Here is a 21,903-nt window from a genome sequence, read left to right as displayed (position 1 = left end):
TTCTTTCTCTTCTCACACTCTCCCCTGTATGTCCTTGTATATTCACTCTCTGTGTGTCTTTCTTGTCCTCTCACACTCTCTCCTGTATTTCTTTCTCTCTTCTCACTCTCCACTATATGTCCTTGTATATTCACTCTCTGTCTTTCTTCTCCCCTCACACTCTCCCCTGTATTTCTTTCTCCCTCCTCTCACACTCCCCCCTGTGTCCTTGTATATTCACTCTCTGTGTGTCTTTCTTGTCCTCTCACACTCTCTCCTGTATTTCTTTCTCTCTTCTCACTCTCCACTATATGTCCTTGTATATTCACTCTCTGTCTTTCTTCTACTCTCACACTCTCCGCTGTATTTATTTCTTTCTCTTCTCACACTCTCCCCTGTATGTCCTTGTATATTCACTCTCTGTATATCTTTCATCTCCCCTCACACTCTCCCCTTTATGGCTTTCTCTCTCCTCTCACACTCTCCCATGTATGTCTTTCTCTCAGCTCGCACACTCTCCCCTGTATGTCTTTCTCTCAGCTCACACTCTCCCCTGTATGTCTTTCTCTTTCTTCTCACACTCTCCCAAGTATGTCTTTCTCTCTCCTCTCACACTCGCCCCTGTATGTCTTTCTCTCTCCTCTCACACTCTCCCCTGTATGTCTTTCTCTCTCTTCTCACACTCTCCCTTGTATGTTTTTCTCTCTCCTCTCACACTCTATCCTGTATGTATTGCTCTCTCTTCCTACACTCTTCCCTGTATGCCCTTTTAGATTCACTCTCTGTATGTCGTCTTTCTTTTCTCACACTCTCCCCTGTATGTCTTCTCTCACTCTCTGCTGTATAGCTTCTCTCTCTTTTCACACTCTCCCCCGTATTTCATTTTATATTCACTCTCTGTATGTTTTCTCCCTCCTCTCACACTCTCCCCTGTATGCCCTTTTAGATTCACTCTCTGTATGTCTACTCTCTCTTCTCACACTCTCCCCTGCATGTCGTTGTTCTCTTCTCACACTCTCCCCCGTATTTCATTTTATATTCACTCTCTGTATGTTTCTCTCTCTCCTCTAACACTCTCCCATATATGTCTTTCTCCCTCCTCTCACACGTGTCCCTGTATGTCCTTTTATCTTCACTCTCTGTATGTTTTTCTCTCTCCTCTCATGCTGCCCACTATGTCTTTCTCCCTCCTCTCACACTCTCCCCTGTATTTCTTTCTCCCTCCTCTCATACTCTCCCCTGTATGTCCTTGTATATTCACTCTCTGTATGTCTTTCTTCTCCCCTCACACTCTGTCCTGTATTTTTTTCTCCCTCCTCTCACACTCTCCCTTGTGTGTCCTTGTATATTCACTCTATGTATGTCTTTCTTCTCCTCTCACATTCTCCCCTGTATTTATTTCTCCCTCCTCTCACACTCTCCCCTGTATGTCCTTGTATATTCACTCTCTGTATGTCTTTCTTCTCCCCTCACACTCTCCCCTGTATTTCTTTCTCCCTCCTCTCACACTCTCCCTTGTGTGTCCTTGTATATTCACTCTCTGTATGTCTTTCTTCTCCTCTCACACTCTCCCCTGTATTTCTTTCTCTCTTTTCTCGCACTCTCCCTGTATGTCCTTGTATATTCACTCTCTGTATGTCTTTCTTCTCCCCTCACACTCTCCCCTGTATTTCTTTCTCCCTCCTCTCACACTCTCCCCTGTGTGTCCTTGTATATTCACTCTCTGTATGTCTTTCTTCTCCCCTCACACTCTCCCCTGTATTTCTTTCTCCCTCCTCTCACACTCTCCCTTGTGTGTCCTTGTATATTCACTCTCTGTATGTCTTTCTTCTCCTCTCACACTCTCCCCTGTATTTCTTTCTCTCTTTTCTCGCACTCTCCCTGTATGTCCTTGTATATTCACTCTCTGTATGTCTTTCTTCTCCTCTCACATTCTCCCATGTATTTCTTTCTCCCTCTTCTCACACTCTCCCCTGTATGTCCTTGTATATTCACTCTCTGTGTGTTTTTCTTCTCCTCTCACATTCTCCCATGTAGTTATTTCTCCCTCTTCTCACACTCTCCCCTGTATGTCCTTGTATATTCGCTCTTTGTATGTCTTTCTTCTCCTCTCACATTCTCCCATGTATTTCTTTCTCTCTCTTCTCACTCTCTCCCCTGTATGTCCTTGTATATTCACTCTAGGTATGCCTTTCTACTCTCCTCTCATGTTGCCACATGTCTTTCTCTCTTCTCTGCTTTCTGTGTATGTCTCTCCCCATCCACTCAGCCCAGTGCGTCTCGCCCTTCTCGCAGCCTCCTCTCGGTCTCGCCGCTGCCTTCTCCCTCTCCGCCCTGGTCTCCCCTGTGCTCCCCATCCGCGCATTCCATCGCTCTGCAGTGCTCGCCATCCGCCTGGCCACTGTCCCTTCTCCAGTGCCTCTCCCGTGCCTCTCTGCCAGGGTGTGCCTGTCACCTCGCTCTCGTTCAGCCCCACTTCGCCTCCTCTCTCGCACACAGGCTGCCTGTCTCGCGGAGCTGCTCTCTCTATTCCCCCCTCCCCTCCCAGCCCCATCTCCCTCGCCCTGTTTCCATCTCTCTCCTCCTCCCCTCCCTTCTCCCCCAGGACCCTGGCGTAGCCCTGACTGGCTGAGTGCAATGTCTGCCTTCCACGGGCAGGAACGTCAGAGTAGCAGCAGCAGCCGCCGCTGCCTGGGAGGGGGCGGGGGGAGGCGGCGATTGCGCAGCCCCTCCGCATTGCCAGGGATGCTAGATGCTGCTAGCGGCACAGAGTGGCCGTAGACGGAGCGCACTTTCCCGGACATACCTAGGGCAGGCTGCCGGACCCTTGGATCTGATGGCGAGGGGGTCTGCGATCTGATTGGCAAGGGGCATTGTGCCAAGGGACCCAGCAGCAGGGGTACAGGAGCCAGGTGCCCGCTCCCTCTTGGAAGGTAAGGGGAGGTGCCTGGCACCGCCAGGCCGGCGGCGATGGCTTTCTTTAATGGGATGGAGGCCAGGGGACAGGACGTGGTGATAGGGCCAATAAAATATGGGGCGATAGTGAGGGTGGGGTGGGTGCTGGTGTTATTGATGGTGAGGGGGGGTGAGAGTAGAATTGGGGTGGTACTAGTGCAGCTGGATGACATTGGGAGCATTGTGCCTGGCAGGCTGGTCAGAGCAGGGCTTGGACGATCAGTGATGCTGAGGGGCGTGATAGGTGTAGGCTGGGGGCCATGCCCGCTTTGTATGCTGGGTGGTATTACTATATAGTCAGTTGTCGCTAGTGGAAGGGCCAGGCCCAGGAGTGTATGGCTGTGATAGAGGCCACTATTATAGAATGTTTGTATTGTATGCTGGGCTGCATGCCGAGTTCTGCCGGGCATCAGTGAGTTGGGTTGGGCTTTGTGTAACCTGCAGTGGGTGCCAGGACCATCGCACAGAGTCGCGCGCGTGTTTGTGGTGTTGGGTGTCTGTGGAATGTACGTGTGTGTGTGTGTGTGTGTGCGCGTGTGTGCGTGCGTGCGCGCGCGCGCGCATGTGGGCGTTGGTGGGTGCATGCGTGCTTGCCTCTGTGTGTATATCCGCGCGTTCCTGTTTACTCCAGCGGTCCACATCTGCCCGGGCATCGCGTCTAGAAGACCCTAAATTATGGCTGGCGGGTGTCCAAGGACGCTGTTATTTGCTGCGTCAGGGCTCGGGGCTGCGCTCGGCCTCGGGGGCCGGTGCCGTGTTGTTGTCGGCGTTACCTGTCAATCTAGTGGGGGCATGGCAGAGGACAGAGCAGGCTGCACGCGTTCCAGGGGGCTGCCCTGGTAGACAGGGCATCCATCACACGCTCGGATGGCAGGAGAGAGGCAAGAAAACCCGCCAGAGCGCCCGGCAGCCCATGGCGCGCAACCCGACATTTAAGACATGTGTTTACAGCATTGCCAGTACACCTAAAGACAGCGCGTGACGCTTATCCAGTGCTACAGACATGTCCTTGCATCGTGACATCACCTGCCCAGATTTGTCTGTCAATTCTGCATGTTACATTTGCACATGTAAACATTGGCAACGAACTGATGGGGTGGGATACGCATTTGCACAATAGCTGCCACTTCAATATCTCAAATTCTAGGAGAGAATGGTGGCCCCACCGTCGACCACCCTCCGCCCCTCCTTGACTGGTGCACGTTACCAGGCTAAGAGAAAGCTTTAAGCAAGCGCACCATGCGCCCATCCTGGAGCAAGGTGCCAGACCAAAGAGAAATCACTGCTTAGGCCTGAGCTCCCCACCTGCTAGATGCCAGGCCAAAGGAAAACACTGTACCTAGACCTGAGCTCCCCACATGCTAGATGCCAGCCCAAAGGAAAACACTGTACCTAGACCTGAGCTCCCCACATGCTAGATGCCAGGCCAAAGGAAAACACTGTACCTAGACCTGAGCTACCCACATGCTAGATGCCAGGCCAAAGGAAAACACTGTACCTAGACCTGAGCTCCCCACATGCTAGATGCCAGGCCAAAGGAAGACACTGTACCTAGACGTGAGCTCCCCACATGCTAGATGCCAGGCCAAAGGAAAACACTGTACCTAGACCTGAGCTCCCCACATGCTAGATGCCAGGCCAAAGGAAAACACTGTACCTAGACCTGAGCTCCCCACATGCTAGATGCCAGGCCAAAGGAAAACACTGTACCTAGACCTGAGCTCCCCACATGCTGTATGCCAGGCCAAAGGAAAACACTGTATCTAGACCTGAGCTCCCCACATGCTAGATGCCAGGCCAAAGGAAAACACTGTACCTAGACCTGAGCTCCCCACATGCTAGATGCCAGGCCAAAGGAAAACACTGTACCTAGACCTGAGCTACCCACATGCTAGATGCCAGGCCAAAGGAAGACACTGTATCAATGAACGAGCTCCCCGCATGCTACGTGCCAAACCAAAGGAAAACACTGTATCAAGGACTGAGCTCCCCACATGCTACGTGCCAAACCAAAGGAAACACTGTACCTAGACCTGAGCTCCCCACATGCTAGATGCCAGACCAAAGGAAAACACTATACCTAGACCTGAGCTCCCCACATGCTAGATGCCAGGCCAAAGGAAAACACTGTACCTAGACCTGAGCTCCCCACATGCTAGATGCCAGGCCAAAGGAAAACACTATACCTAGACGTGAGCTCCCCACATGCTAGATGCCAGGCCAAAGGAAAACACTGTACCTAGACCTGAGCTCCCCACTTGCTAGATGCCAGGCCAAAGGAAGACACTGTACCTAGACCTGAGCTACCCACATGCTAGATGCCAGACCAAAGGAAAACACTATACCTAGACCTGAGCTCCCGACATGCTAGATGCCAGGCCAAAGGAAAACACTGTACCTAGACGTGAGCTCCCCACATGCTAGATGCCAGGCCAAAGGAAAACACTGTACCTAGACCTGAGCTCCCCACTTGCTAGATGCCAGGCCAAAGGAAGGCACTGTACCTAGACCTGAGCTCCCGACATGCTAGATGCCAGGCCAAAGGAAAACACTGTACCTAGACCTGAGCTCCCCACATGCTAGATGCCAGGCCAAAGGAAAACACTGTACCTAGACCTGAGCTCCCCACATGCTAGATGCCAGGCCAAAGGAAAACACTGTCCCTAGACCTGAGATCCCCACATGCTAAATGCCTGGCCAAAGGAGAACACTGTACCTAGACCTGAGCTCCCCACATGCTAGATGCCAGGCCAAAGGAAAACACTGTATCAAGGACTGAGCTCCCCACATGCTACGTGCCAAACCAAAGGAAAACACTGTATCAAGGACTGAGCACCCCGCATGCTACGTGCCAAACCAAAGGAAAACACTGTATCAAGGCCTGAGCTCCCCACATGCTAGATGCCAGGCCAAAAGAAAACACTGAATCAAGGCCTAAGCTCCCCACATGTGAGGTGCCAGGCTAAAGGAAAGCACTGTACCTAGACCTGAGCTCCCCACATGATGGGTGCCAGGTCAAAGGCAAAAAAAGGTATCTAATGCTGAGCTCCCCACATGCTAGGTGCCAGGCTAAAGAAAAACACTGTATCAAGGACTGAGCTCCCCACATGCTAGGGGCCAGGCTAAAGGAAAACACTGTATCAAGGACTGAGCTCCCCACATGCTAGGGGCCAGGCTAAAGGAAAACACTGTATCAAGGACTGAGCTCTCCACATGCTAGGGGCCAGGCTAAAGGAAAACACTGTATCAAGGACTGAGCTCCCCACATGCTAGGGGCCATGACAAAGGAAAACACTGTACCTAGACCTGAACTTCCCACATGCTAGAAGCCAGGACAAAGGAAAACACTGTACCTAGACTTGAACTCCCCACATGCTAGGAGCCAGGACAAAGGAAAACACTGTACCTAGACCTGAACCTCCCACATGTGAGGTGCCAGGCCAAAGGCAAAACACGGTATCTAGCGCTAACCCCCCTCAGATGCTAGGAGCCAGGACAATGGGAAACACTGTACCTAGACCTAAAATCACCACATGTGAGGTGCCAGGACAAAGGAAAACACTGTACCTAGACCTGAACATCCCACATGCTAGGAGCCAGGACAAAGGAAAACACTGTACCTAGACCTGAACTCCCCACATGCTAGGAGCCAGGACAAAGGAAAACACTGTAGCTAGACCTGAACACCCCACATGCCAGGAGCCAGGACTAAGGAACAACTGTACCTATGCCTGAGATACCCACTTGCTAGGCGCCAGGACAAAGGGAAAACTGTACCTATGCGTGAGCTCTCCACATGCTCCCCACATGCTAGGTGCCAGGCCAAAGGAGACAACTGTACCTAGGCCTAATCTCCCCACATGCTAGGTGCCAGGCCAAAGAGAAAACTGTGCCTATGCCTGAGCTCTATGCATTCAGGTGCAAGGCCAAAGGAAAAAACGGTATCTATACCTGAGCTACCCACAAGCTAGGTGGCAGTACAAAGGAAACAACTGTATCTAAACCTGAGCTCCCCACATGCTAGGTGCCATGACAAAGGAAACATTCTGCCTATGCCTGAGCTCCCCAAATGCTAGGTGCTAGGACAAAGTAAAAACTGTACCTATGCCTGAGCTCTCCACGTGCTAGGTGCCAGGCCAAATAGAAATCTGTACCTAGCCCTGAGCTCCGCACATGCTAGGTGCCAGGCCAGAGGAAAACCTGTACATAAGCCTGTGGTGCCACATGTTAGAGCAATGTGTCAGGCAAAGGAGAATGCTTCCCCTAAGCCTGAGCTCCCCAAGTGCTAGAATAATATCCCAAGCTAAAGGGAAAGCTGTGCCTCAAACTGTAGCTCGGGGTTAGATGCAGCTTTCTCTTTGGTCTGGCACCTGGCGCTAGCAAGTTGGGAGCTCAGAACCTGTCATGCATAGGTGAGAGAATTGGCTAGATCTGAACACCACCCATGACAGATGAGTGTTTCAAGCCTAAGTGGGAGCTTTGTCTATAGCCAAGCTGCCATCAACTGGGCCGTAGATTCATGCTTAGGAGAGAAGGGCTCGGTGAAATGCATACCCAGTTCTGAGCTCTACTCATGCAGGAGCATGGCGACAGGCCTAGGCGAGATCTGTTCCTAGTTCTGAGCTGCCATCATGCTGGAGCATAGAGTCAGGCTTAGGAGAACTGGCCAAGATATAAGCGCAGGCCACTGCTGGAGCAAAATACTGGCCTAGGCGATAGTCATGTCTCGATCTGAGCACTACTCATGCAGGAGCATGGTGACAGGCCTAACCTAAGCAAGAGCTGGGCCTAGATCTGAGCTGCTATCACACTGGAGTATAAAGTCAGGCTTAGAATAACTGACCTAGATATAAGCACAGGCCACTGCCGGAGCATAATGTTGGCCGGGGGAACGTCATGTCTAGATCTGAACTCAACTCATGCAGGAGCTCAGCAACAGACCTAGGCAAGAGCTGTGCCTAGATCTGAGCTACTATCTGGAGCATAGACTCAGGCTTAGGACAGCTGGCCTAGATATAAGCTCAGCACATTTCTGGAGAATAATGCTGGCCTAGGTCCTGTCTTTACAAGGTCACCCTCTAGCCTGGCAGAAAATTGACTTTTGGTGAAAAATGGACCTCTCGGAGGTCATACCACCTAGATGGAACACATGGAATAGATTTCCATCTAAGGGAGGCACTAGAACACCTCTCTATATTTGGAGCTTCTGAATGTCAAATCCGCATGAAATCATGCATTTGATTTTGTCTTGAAGCTCCCTGTTCACATGTGAAAGTAATTAGAACATTTTGTGACTACACTGACATTTTGTACGTTTCTCAAATCATGAGATAAGCTGCAAAGGCATGAAGCAATGTCTATGTCGAATATTGTTATTAGGATTAACGTGAAGTAAATGACTGATGCATATTAGCTTTACCCTACACATGATTTGTAAAATGTCTCGAATCATGAGATGATATGTACTGCACTCTGCGAACTTTAAGTTGTGCTCTATTCTTACATGTTGTACAGTGCATATGTTTTAAACATGAATATGTTTCAAAAATAGTGGGTCGGTTCCCAGTAATAAACTGACCTCTAACTTGATTGAGTTTCCTACTGCATTTTTTGGACACAGCTAGGCAGTACGTGCCAGTAAATGCCATGCTAGTAGGCAGCCTTATAAGAAGCAATAACTGTATTTAAATGAAGTGCAAAGGAATAACAATTGCATAGGCAGGACCCTCATCCCCCTTCGTTTCTAGCTAGGTCCTGTCCAGGTCTGTGCTTCACTCATGCAGGAGCAAGGTGACAGGCATAGGCAAGAGCTGTGGCTAGACCTGAGCTGCTATCACACTGGAGTCAGGCTTAGAAGAGCTGGCCTAGATATAAGAACAAGCCATTGCTGGAGCATAATGCTGGCCTAGGTGAAAGTCATGGCTAGATCTGTGCTCCACTTGTGCAGGAGCACGGCGACAGGCCTAGACAAGAGCTGTGGCTAGACCAAAGGAAAACACTGTATCAAGGACTGAGCTCCCCACATGCTACGTGCCAAACCAAAGGAAAACACTGTATCAAGGACTGAGCACCCCGCATGCTACGTGCCAAACCAAAGGAAAACACTGTCCCTAGACCTGAGCTCCCCACATGCTAGATGCCTGGCCAAAGGAGAACACTGTACCTAGACCTGAGCTCCCCACATGCTAGATGCCAGGCCAAAGGAAAACACTGTATCAAGGACTGAGCTCCCCACATGCTACGTGCCAAACCAAAGGAAAACACTGTATCAAGGACTGAGCACCCCGCATGCTACGTGCCAAACCAAAGGAAAACACTGTATCAAGGCCTGAACTCCCCACATGCTAGATGCCAGGCCAAAAGAAAACACTGAATCAAGGCCTGAGCTCCCCACATGTGAGGTGCCAGGCTAAAAGAAAGGACTGTACCTAGACCTGAGCTCCCCACATGATGGGTGCCAGGTCAAAGGCAAAAAAAGGTATCTAATGCTGAGCTCCCCACATGCTAGGTGCCAGGCTAAAGAAAAACACTGTATCAAGGACTGAGCTCCCCACATGCTAGGGGCCAGGCTAAAGGAAAACACTGTATCAAGGACTGAGCTCCCCACATGCTAGGGGCCAGGCTAAATGAAAACACTGTATCAAGGACTGAGCTCTCCACATGCTAGGGGCCAGGCTAAAGGAAAACACTGTATCAAGGACTGAGCTCCCCACATGCCAGGGGCCATGCTAATGGAAAACACTGTATCAAGGACTAGCTCCCCACATATGAGGTGCCAGGCCAAAGGAAAGCATTGAATCAAGGCTTGAGCTCCCCACATGTGAGGTGCCAGGCCAAAGGAAAACACTGTATCTAGACCTGAACTTCCCACATGCTAAAAGCCAGGACAAAGGAAAACACTGTACCTAGACTTGAACTCCCCACATGCTAGGAGCCAGGACAAAGGAAAACACTGTACCTAGACCTGAACCTCCCACATGTGAGGTGCCAGGCCAAAGGCAAAACACGGTATCTAGCGCTAACCCCCCTCAGATGCTAGGAGCCAGGACAAAGGGAAACACTGTACCTAGACCTAAAATCACCACATGTGAGGTGCCAGGACAAAGGAAAACACTGTACCTAGACCTGAACTTCCCACATGCTAGGAGCCAGGACAAAGGAAAACACTGTACCTAGACCTGAGCTACCCACATGCTAGATGCCATACCAAAGGAAAACACTATACCTAGACCTGAGCTCCCCACATGCTAGATGCCAGGCCAAAGGAAAACACTGTACCTAGACGTGAGCTCCCCACATGCTAGATGCCAGGCCAAAGGAAAACACTGTACCTAGACCTGAGCTCCCCACTTGCTAGATGCCAGGCCAAAGGAAGACACTGTACCTAGACCTGAGCTACCCACATGCTAGATGCCAGACCAAAGGAAAACACTATACCTAGACCTGAGCTCCCGACATGCTAGATGCCAGGCCAAAGGAAAACACTGTACCTAGACGTGAGCTCCCCACATGCTAGATGCCAGGCCAAAGGAAAACACTGTACCTAGACCTGAGCTCCCCACTTGCTAGATGCCAGGCCAAAGGAAGGCACTGTACCTAGACCTGAGCTCCCGACATGCTAGATGCCAGGCCAAAGGAAAACACTGTACCTAGACCTGAGCTCCCCACATGCTAGATGCCAGGCCAAAGGAAAACACTGTACCTAGACCTGAGCTCCCCACATGCTAGATGCCAGGCCAAAGGAAAACACTGTCCCTAGACCTGAGCTCCCCACATGCTAAATGTCTGGCCAAAGGAGAACACTGTACCTAGACCTGAGCTCCCCACATGCTAGATGCCAGGCCAAAGGAAAACACTGTATCAAGGACTGAGCTCCCCACATGCTACGTGCCAAACCAAAGGAAAACACTGTATCAAGGACTGAGCACCCCGCATGCTACGTGCCAAACCAAAGGAAAACACTGTATCAAGGCCTGAGCTCCCCACATGCTAGATGCCAGGCCAAAAGAAAACACTGAATCAAGGCCTAAGCTCCCCACATGTGAGGTGCCAGGCTAAAGGAAAGCACTGTACCTAGACCTGAGCTCCCCACATGATGGGTGCCAGGTCAAAGGCAAAAAAAGGTATCTAATGCTGAGCTCCCCACATGCTAGGTGCCAGGCTAAAGAAAAACACTGTATCAAGGACTGAGCTCCCCACATGCTAGGGGCCAGGCTAAAGGAAAACACTGTATCAAGGACTGAGCTCCCCACATGCTAGGGGCCAGGCTAAAGGAAAACACTGTATCAAGGACTGAGCTCTCCACATGCTAGGGGCCAGGCTAAAGGAAAACACTGTATCAAGGACTGAGCTCCCCACATGCTAGGGGCCATGCTAATGGAAAACACTGTATCAAGGACTAGCTCCCCACATATGAGGTGCCAGGCCAAAGGAAAGCATTGAATCAAGGCTTGAGCTCCCCACATGTGAGGTGCCAGGCCAAAGGAAAACACTGTATCAAGGCCTGAGCTCCCCACATGCTAGGAGCCATGACAAAGGAAAACACTGTACCTAGACCTGAACTTCCCACATGCTAGAAGCCAGGACAAAGGAAAACACTGTACCTAGACTTGAACTCCCCACATGCTAGGAGCCAGGACAAAGGAAAACACTGTACCTAGACCTGAACCTCCCACATGTGAGGTGCCAGGCCAAAGGCAAAACACGGTATCTAGCGCTAACCCCCCTCAGATGCTAGGAGCCAGGACAATGGGAAACACTGTACCTAGACCTAAAATCACCACATGTGAGGTGCCAGGACAAAGGAAAACACTGTACCTAGACCTGAACATCCCACATGCTAGGAGCCAGGACAAAGGAAAACACTGTACCTAGACCTGAACTCCCCACATGCTAGGAGCCAGGACAAAGGAAAACACTGTAGCTAGACCTGAACACCCCACATGCCAGGAGCCAGGACTAAGGAACAACTGTACCTATGCCTGAGATACCCACTTGCTAGGCGCCAGGACAAAGGGAAAACTGTACCTATGCGTGAGCTCTCCACATGCTCCCCACATGCTAGGTGCCAGGCCAAAGGAGACAACTGTACCTAGGCCTAATCTCCCCACATGCTAGGTGCCAGGCCAAAGAGAAAACTGTGCCTATGCCTGAGCTCTATGCATTCAGGTGCAAGGCCAAAGGAAAAAACGGTATCTATACCTGAGCTACCCACAAGCTAGGTGGCAGTACAAAGGAAACAACTGTATCTAAACCTGAGCTCCCCACATGCTAGGTGCCATGACAAAGGAAACATTCTGCCTATGCCTGAGCTCCCCAAATGCTAGGTGCTAGGACAAAGTAAAAACTGTACCTATGCCTGAGCTCTCCACGTGCTAGGTGCCAGGCCAAATAGAAATCTGTACCTAGCCCTGAGCTCCGCACATGCTAGGTGCCAGGCCAGAGGAAAACCTGTACATAAGCCTGTGGTGCCACATGTTAGAGCAATGTGTCAGGCAAAGGAGAATGCTTCCCCTAAGCCTGAGCTCCCCAAGTGCTAGAATAATATCCCAAGCTAAAGGGAAAGCTGTGCCTCAAACTGTAGCTCGGGGTTAGATGCAGCTTTCTCTTTGGTCTGGCACCTGGCGCTAGCAAGTTGGGAGCTCAGAACCTGTCATGCATAGGTGAGAGAATTGGCTAGATCTGAACACCACCCATGACAGATGAGTGTTTCAAGCCTAAGTGGGAGCTTTGTCTATAGCCAAGCTGCCATCAACTGGGCCGTAGATTCATGCTTAGGAGAGAAGGGCTCGGTGAAATGCATACCCAGTTCTGAGCTCTACTCATGCAGGAGCATGGCGACAGGCCTAGGCGAGATCTGTTCCTAGTTCTGAGCTGCCATCATGCTGGAGCATAGAGTCAGGCTTAGGAGAACTGGCCAAGATATAAGCGCAGGCCACTGCTGGAGCAAAATACTGGCCTAGGTGATAGTCATGTCTCGATCTGAGCACTACTCATGCAGGAGCATGGTGACAGGCCTAACCTAAGCAAGAGCTGGGCCTAGATCTGAGCTGCTATCACACTGGAGTATAAAGTCAGGCTTAGAATAACTGACCTAGATATAAGCACAGGCCACTGCCGGAGCATAATGTTGGCCGGGGGAACGTCATGTCTAGATCTGAACTCAACTCATGCAGGAGCTCAGCAACAGACCTAGGCAAGAGCTGTGCCTAGATCTGAGCTACTATCTGGAGCATAGACTCAGGCTTAGGACAGCTGGCCTAGATATAAGCTCAGCACATTTCTGGAGAATAATGCTGGCCTAGGTCCTGTCTTTACAAGGTCACCCTCTAGCCTGGCAGAAAATTGACTTTTGGTGAAAAATGGACCTCTCGGAGGTCATACCACCTAGATGGAACACATGGAATAGATTTCCATCTAAGGGAGGCACTAGAACACCTCTCTATATTTGGAGCTTCTGAATGTCAAATCCGCATGAAATCATGCATTTGATTTTGTCTTGAAGCTCCCTGTTCACATGTGAAAGTAATTAGAACATTTTGTGACTACACTGACATTTTGTACGTTTCTCAAATCATGAGATAAGCTGCAAAGGCATGAAGCAATGTCTATGTCGAATATTGTTATTAGGATTAACGTGAAGTAAATGACTGATGCATATTAGCTTTACCCTACACATGATTTGTAAAATGTCTCGAATCATGAGATGATATGTACTGCACTCTGCGAACTTTAAGTTGTGCTCTATTCTTACATGTTGTACAGTGCATATGTTTTAAACATGAATATGTTTCAAAAATAGTGGGTCGGTTCCCAGTAATAAACTGACCTCTAACTTGATTGTGTTTCCTACTGCATTTTTTGGACACAGCTAGGCAGTACGTGCCAGTAAATGCCATGCTGGTAGGCAGCCTTACAAGAAGCAATAACTGTATTTAAATGAAGTGCAAAGGAATAACAATTGCATAGGCAGGACCCTCATCCCCCTTCGTTTCTAGCTAGGTCCTGTCCAGGTCTGTGCTTCACTCATGCAGGAGCAAGGTGACAGGCATAGGCAAGAGCTGTGGCTAGACCTGAGCTGCTATCACACTGGAGTCAGGCTTAGAAGAGCTGGCCTAGATATAAGAACAAGCCATTGCTGGAGCATAATGCTGGCCTAGGTGAAAGTCATGGCTAGATCTGTGCTCCACTTGTGCAGGAGCACAGCGACAGGCCTAGACAAGAGCTGTGGCTAGACCTGAGCTGCTATCACACTGGAGTCAGGCTTAGAAGAGCTGGCCTAGATATAAGAACAAGCCATTGCTGGAGCATAATGCTGGCCTAGGTGAAAGTCATGGCTAGATCTGTGCTCCACTTGTGCAGGAGCACGGCGACAGGCCTAGACAAGAGCGGTGGCTAGACCTGAGCTGCTATCACACTGGAGTCAGGCTTAGAAGAGCTGGCCTAGATATAAGAACAAGCCATTGCTGGAGCATAATGCTGGCCTAGGTGAAAGTCATGGCTAGATCTGTGCTCCACTTGTGCAGGAGCACGGCGACAGGCCTAGACAAGAGCTGTGGCTAGACCTGAGCTGCTATCACACTGGAGTCAGGCTTAGAAGAGCTGGCCTAGATATAAGAACAAGCCATTGCTGGAGCATAATGCTGGCCTAGGTGAAAGTCATGTCTAGATCTGTGCTCCACTTGTGCAGGAGCACGGCGACAGGCCTAGGCAAGAGCTGTGCCTAGATCTGGGCTGCTATCGAGCCGGAGCTTAGCCACAGGCCCTGCTGTTAGCTGGGACTAGATCAAAACTCTACCCAGGCTGGAGCCGGATGATGGGTGCATGTGAGATCTTTGCCTTCACCTAGGCTCTCCCCATGCAAGAGCACAGTGCCAACCTAGAAGAAAGCTGCCACTAGCTGTGAGCGCTGCCATGCGGACTTTTGGCACCAGGGCCAGCTGGGGGTGGGCCTACATCCAATCTCCCCTAGTCTCGAGCATAGTGCCAGGCGTAGGTGAGTGCTGGGACTACATCTGAGCTACACCAATGCTGGCGCTTCTCGCCTGGCCTTGCTCCAAGCTGGGATTTAATCTGAGCTTCCCTCATGCCAAAACACAGTGCTGGGTCTAGTGCCTTCATCAGAGCCCCCCTAACCAAGGTGGCCTGTGGGGCCAGGCTCAGACGGGCCTGTAGACCAATAGGTCAATGCCCAAAGTGCATGGCCAATATGCTAGTATGGGCCATTGTCTGGGGTCAAAGTAAACTAGTTGTTTATCTGAAGTGGGCCAGCCTGATGAGTTACTTCACTGTGCAACTAAAGGTTTTGACCAGTGTTACTGACCAAATATTCTTTAAAATGTCCAATTTGCAATGCATTTGACCAAATTAACTCCCCCTTGCACACTAGTCAGCCGGTCACAAAACTGCCATTTGCAACTCTGGGCCACTTTTCCATTGCACACCAAGCCAGTTTAACCTCCCCCAATATAACCCTGTATGGTGCTGGGCCTAGTGGAGAGGGGTATTCAGATCTGAGCCCATCCATTCTTGGACAGGGTGTCAAGACTAACTGAGAGCTGTGCCTAGGTCTGAGTGCCCCCAGTGCTGGGGCATGGTGCCAGTCCTAGAGGATAGATGTGGTTTGTTGTTAAAACACAGTTAGACTGCGCCACTCAAAATGATGTTTACACAGAATATATTGTCCACTTTTATTGACATTGTTATTCAAGCAAATGTATTAGTTAATTTGTGTCCTTGCCCTTCGAATTATGTTGACACGTGATTCAGCCTCACAGGGGCCTTTCTCAAAACAAAAACTCATTTGAGGGCAATATAGTTCCTAGATAGTCCTTACTATCCGTACATTTAACTCTATATAAAAAAGCATTCACATTACATATGTAAAACATTGACAAATGTTCAGAGCAAATCATGAATATGACATCATGGCATAAGATGTATCGCATAATCAATTAGTTGGATGAATCAATGAGTCGAATGCATCACAAGGAGGGAAAGGAAAAATTGGGAGAGAGAAAGATAAAGAAAAAGAAAAAGAAAAAAAGGAAAATTATTTGTTAAAAAATATGAAAAAGGAAAAGGAAAAATCAACATGCTTTTATGCAATAGTGGCTGTACTAAAATAAGTTCCCAAATTTAATCAACTCCATTGTATAAGTAAGGTCCCCAAGCACCTGCATACTTTGTTGTCACGCTTTTTCACCATAGTAATATTGACAGTTTCATAATTGACTATACTTGTTAATAGTTCACTGAAAGCTCAATTTAACCATGCAAGTGCTTAACGTACAAAATATATCCGCGCTGCATCTGTTAAATTCTCTTAATTACCCCTCCTAATGCTACATGGAGCAATCACAAAGAATAAGTTAAGTGACCTGCCGGCTTACCGGAATTCAAGTACGTAGATGTCATGGGTTAAGCCCTATGAAATAAGGAAAAATATCTGTGTAAATACCTTAAACTTAACCATTAAACTGTAAAGTTGTGACTAACCATCTCCCCGCTGCCATCTTAACATGCTTGATGGCCCGCATTTGAGGTACGTCTGTACCCGTTCCTATTAATCCGATTGCTTTAATAACAAATGCGCCCCCATTACTGTTAGATTGCCATGTTGCGGGATGGGGCCGTGCATAAACGTCTTACATCCGCCGCTTACCTTCTATCTCTGCTGATAGATAGATGATAGATGTGCCTGGGTTTCAGCTCTGCTATGCTAGCTGTAAGTAACATGTGTATGAAGAGCTGTACAGGCCTCACCCATGATGGGGCAGGATTCCAGTCCAAGGTGAGAAGGGTGCCTGCGTCCAAGCAGCCATCTCTCAGTGAGATTAGTGGAGCAGGGTGCACACCACTGCCAACCCGCACAGGTTTGAAGCTGTTCCTTCCTTGTGTTGCTCTGTCCAGGATGCCCGCACAGATCCACACCTGGACCCCGGCCAAATTTCCCAATGCATGTACAGGAATAAGATCTCCTAAGGGCAGAGAAGATGTCACTGAGAGCACCCAGACAGGGTCCTTATGCACTTTCAGGGGTGGTTGGAGTTGTTGGGCCAAAGGTGCAATGAGCATAGTACATGTCTACATCAGTGGGTACTGATAGAGGGGGAAAAGAGTGCCAGATCATATGACTGGTGAAGGGTGCTGCTCCAGATGGGTGCACACTACTAGATAAGGGAGTAGCAGTTAATATTAATAATATATATTCTTCATTTAGAGCTAGACAGCAGACTTCTCCTGCTTCCAGACACCGTATTAATGAATGCCTTATATACATAATTATGTAAGTATGTTGGTGTATGGTTTCCCACCTCAGTTCATCATCTTCCAAAGGTCCACGATGCTCCAGATCTTTGGTGAGATGAAACATTGGGCCTCAATACGGGTCCGGCGGTAACCGTGCCGTGGCTACCGGCGGGTTGCTGTTGGCCCTGTAAATATTTACTGGCGCCTTACTTCCCGTTACCACCGGGAGATTACAACCCTGGAAAGTCAGACACCGGTAAAATGTAAGTTCCCATTTCCATGGAGTTCCATAGTGGGGACTCGGATGCGCCAGCACCTTTGCTATTGGTGCCAGTGCTTCCGTGACTGGTCGGCCTACCGTGGCCGCGGCGGTCGGCAGTGTCAGACCTGTCAGGCACCGCGGCTTCAGCAGGCAGAGCTGTAATATGGCAGTCTGGAAACAATGGTAAGCTTACCGCACCCTTGTTTCTGCACTGGCATGCTCATAATGAGGCTCTTTATCTCTGGAAATGAGGACACTCCGACCCCAATTGCATAACAGATGGATCATCTATTATAGCCTCACTTACAAATCCAGAGGCTCTCCGAATTAGTATATATTGTGCATGGTTAAAAACTTTTTAGTGTTAGGGCGAGTGTTGTCAAAAATTAAACGAGCACCACACCCAGTGTGCATTATGTACATAGTGATTCAGGGATAGAACCCTTTATTTACAGACCTATTTGTCGAATATAAAGATCTTTGATTTTATGCAAAACAGCTAAGAACCCTCATTGGTGCTAAATGTTCCCTTCCTTGTTTACAGGATTGTTTTGAAAGAGTAGGAGTTTACCAGACTGTCCATCTTGGAATGATAACCTTCTATCAGAAAATAATGCTGATGAGTATTCTTGGTTTTCATAATGTGCTTTTCTCAGTTAGGCAAGTGAAACATTATTTTTATGACTGCAATATGTACTGGACGTCAGCGTTAGAAATTAACTTTGTAAATGTTTTAAAAGACCCAGTTGACAGAGTTAGTACAGTTAAATAATTTCCTTTATTAACTTTTTTGCTGAGAATATATACCATTTTGTCTCTCAGGATGTCACACACTGATTAAAACCAATGATCTGTTTCTTCAGTGAGCATCAAGGTAATATTTAATTTTGGGTGCTGTCCACTGATTGGTTGGTAGTAACCTGTGCGTTTGTTACAGTATCGACAAACACTAATAACAAAAAAATACAAAATAAACCCAGTAAAATAATCTCCGTTACGGACCCTTCAACGTCATCCTCTGGTTCTTTAAACCGTCTGTCGGGACAAACTGTCTGCAAAGGCTACGCAAGCCCTCTTCACCTGCCCCTGTATGGACAATGCTCATTCGGCATATCTCGGGAGGATAGGTCAAGGGCAACGTGCTCGCCTTGGAAGCAAGACGACACTGAGCAACACAGTTTTCGATTCCAGAGTCCGCGCTTAGAAACCTCTGGGTATTAAGCGCATTATAAATAATCATATCATAGCATATCATGGCGACATTCCTGCAGGATCGAGGCAATGACAATGTATGTCTCCAAATACCAGTCCTGGCCCCACCTTGAGGGATGCCTCTGTCACTGCTGCTCTCATTCTACCGTTAACCATAAAAAAAACTTTACGATATCTGTGGTACTTATGACAGTTCTCATGACAATAGTTTAGTAATGGACAAGATTAGGTGCATTGGACAGACATGTCAGATTTCACTGAGTCCGTAATAGAGTGATGGACAGGACAGGGTCCAGCTGTAAACACGTGCAAGTTCTCGGTGACTATAGGAGACTGGTGACCAGGGCTTGATGGACGTCTAGCCACATAAGAGCTCTCTGTGTCAAGGGTGTAGTGACGGCAGATCAGGGTAGACTTTTAGACACGTGATTGTTCTCGGTGTCAGTGGTGGAGTGATGGACAGGAATGGACGCACTTGTAGACGTCAATAGTGGAGTGATGGAGAGCACTGGGTGCACTTGTTGACATGTAAGAGTTGTCAGTGTGAGTAGTGAAGTGATGACTGGACTGGGTGCACTTGTTAACATGTGAGAGTTCTCAGTGTCAGTAGTGGAGTGATAGGCTGGAGTGGGTGCACTTGTCGCCATGTGAGAGTTGTCAGTGTGAGCAGTGAAGTGATGACAGCAACTGGGTGCACTTGTTGACATGTGAGAGTTCTCAGTGTCAGTAGTGGAGTGATAGGCTGGACCGGGTGCACTTGTAGACGTGTGGGAGTTGTCAGTGTGAGTCATGAAGAGATGGGCTGGTCTGGGTGCACTGGTAGATATGTAGAGTTCTCAGTGTCAGTAGTGGACAGCATTGGGCGACATGTGAGCGTTATCGGTGTCTGTAGTGGAGTGATGGACAGCGCTAGGCGACATGTGAGCGTTATCGGTGTCTGTAGTGGAGTGATGGACAGCGCTGGGGGACATGTGAGAGCTATCAGTGTCTGTAGTGGAGTGATGGACAGCGCTGGGTGACATGTGAGCGTTATCGGTGTCTGTAGTGGAGTGATGGACAGCGCTGGGCGACATGTGAGCGTTATCGGTGTCTGTAGTGGAGTGATGGCCAGCGCTGGGTGACATGTGAGAGCTATCAGTGTCTGTAGTGGAGTGATGAACAGCACTGGGTGACATGTGAGAGTTATCAGTGTCTGTAGTGGAGTGATGGACAGCACTGGGTGACATGCGAGAGCTCTCAGTGTCTGTAGTGGAGTGATGGAGTGATGGACAGCACTGGGTGACATGCGAGAGCTATCAGTGTCTGAGAGCTATCTGTGTCTGTAGTGGAGTGATGGACAGCACTGGGTGACATGTGAGAGTTATCAGTGTCTGTAGTGGAGTGATGGACAGCACTGGGTGACATGTGAGAGGTATCAGTGTCTATAGTGGAGTGATGGACAGCACTGAGTGACATGCGAGAGTTATCAGTGTCTGTAGTGGAGTGATGGACAGCACTGGGTGACATGTAAGAGCTATCAGTGTCTGAAGTGGAGTGATGGACAGCACTGGGTGACATGTAAGAGCTATCAGTGTCTGAAGTGGAGTGATGGACAGCACTGGGTGACATGTGAGAGTTATCAGTGGCTGTAGTGGAGTGATGGACAGCACTGGGTGCACTTGTTGACATGTGAACGTTCTCAGTGTCAGTAATGGAGTGATGGACAGCACTGGGCGCACTTGTTGAAATGTGAGTGTTTTCCGTGTGAGTAGTGAAATGATGGACTGGACTGGGTGCACTTGTAGATATGTTGAGTTCTCGGTGTCAGTAGTGGAGTGATGGCCAGCACTAGCTGACCTGTGAGAGTTATCAGTGCCTGTAGTGGAGTGATGGACAGCACTGGGTGACATGTGAGAGTTATCAGTGCCTGTAGTGGAGTGATGGACAGCACTGGGTGACATGCGAGAGCTCTCAGTGTCTGTAGTGGAGTGATGGACAGCACTAGCTGACATGTGAGACTTAGCAGTGTCTGTAGTGGAGTGATGGACAGCGCTGGGTGACATGTGAGAGCTATCAGTGTCTGTAGTGGAGTGATGGACAGCGCTGGGTGACATGTGAGAGTTATCAGTGTCTGTAGTGGAGTGATGGACAGCACTAGGTGACATGGGAGCGTTATCGGTGTCTGTAGTGGAGTGATGGACAGCGCTGGGTGACATGTGAGCGTTATCGGTGTCTGTAGTGGAGTGATGGACAGCGCTGGGTGACATGTGAGCGTTATCGGTGTCTGTAGTGGAGTGGTGGACAGCGCTGGGTGACATGTGAGAGCTATCGGTGTCTGTAGTGGAGTGGTGGACAGCGCTGGGTGACATGTGAGAGCTATCAGTGTGTGTAGTGGAGTGGTGGACAGCATTGGGCGACATGTGAGCGTTATCGGTGTCTGTAGTGGAGTGATGGACAGCGCTAGGCGACATGTGAGCGTTATCGGTGTCTGTAGTGGAGTGATGGACAGCGCTGGGGGACATGTGAGAGCTATCAGTGTCTGTAGTGGAGTGATGGACAGCGCTGGGTGACATGTGAGAGCTATCAGTGTCTGTAGTGGAGTGATGGACAGCACTGGGCGACATGTGAGAGCTATCAGTGTCTGTAGTGGAGTGATGGACAGTACTGGGCGACATGTGAGCGTTATCAGGGTCTGTAGTGGAGTGATGGACAGCACTGGGTGACATGTGAGCGTTATCAGTGTCTGTAGTGGAGTGATGGACAGCACTGGGCGACATGTGAGAGTTATCGGTGTCTGTAGTGGAGTGATGGACAGCACTGGGCGACATGTGAGAGCTATCGGTGTCTGTAGTGAAGTGATGGACAGCATTGGGTGAACCTGTTGATATGTGTGAGTTCTCAGTGTGAATGGTAGAGTGATGGGCAGGACTGGGTGCGTTTCACAGATCTCGTTGGGCACTCTAGGTGAGAAGAGTGCCCGTGTATTGGGTAGCAGAAGCGGGAAAGGGGCAGTATTGGTGGTTCAGGCAGGCAATGACTGGGAAGCAATGATACACGTGGGGATCAGCTTTGCGTGAGGCGGGCGGAGAGTCCGGCGGGTATTGTCCATCTCAGTCCCATTGGACAGCCCTCTGTTGTGGTCTAGTTAGGTTCTCTTCACTGTAGCAAACCCCTATACCCGGGCACGTTTATAAATATATATGTGCGTGCATATGTAGAATTGTCTAATGTACAGCTATTATCCATATGTTACAGTTCATACTGGC

General features: G+C 49.3%; 1 protein-coding gene across 4 annotated transcripts in view; it reads left to right on the top strand.

Annotated features, from left to right (window-relative positions):
- The window catches only part of RUSC2 (RUN and SH3 domain containing 2), a 377,627-nt gene that overhangs the window by 96,315 nt on the left and 259,409 nt on the right, over nt 1–21,903 (top strand). The window contains exon 1 of one of the 4 annotated variants that reach the window (XM_069626792.1): nt 2,367–2,912. The exons of 1 other annotated variant lie outside the window; for it this stretch is intronic. The gene's annotated coding sequence lies outside the window, so the exon portion shown is untranslated. Of the gene's footprint in view, nt 1–2,366; nt 2,913–21,903 lie in introns of those variants that run through there. 2 more of the 4 variants (XM_069626793.1, XM_069626790.1) reach the window with 2 other exon arrangements.

Source organism: Ambystoma mexicanum, chromosome 6p (assembly GCF_040938575.1).
Source record: "Ambystoma mexicanum isolate Mex_15411 chromosome 6p, UKY_AmexF1_1, whole genome shotgun sequence".
NCBI classification, from domain to species: domain Eukaryota; kingdom Metazoa; phylum Chordata; class Amphibia; order Caudata; family Ambystomatidae; genus Ambystoma; species Ambystoma mexicanum.
Note: the sequence above shows the minus strand (reverse complement) of the source record. Positions and strands in the feature narration are given on the sequence as shown.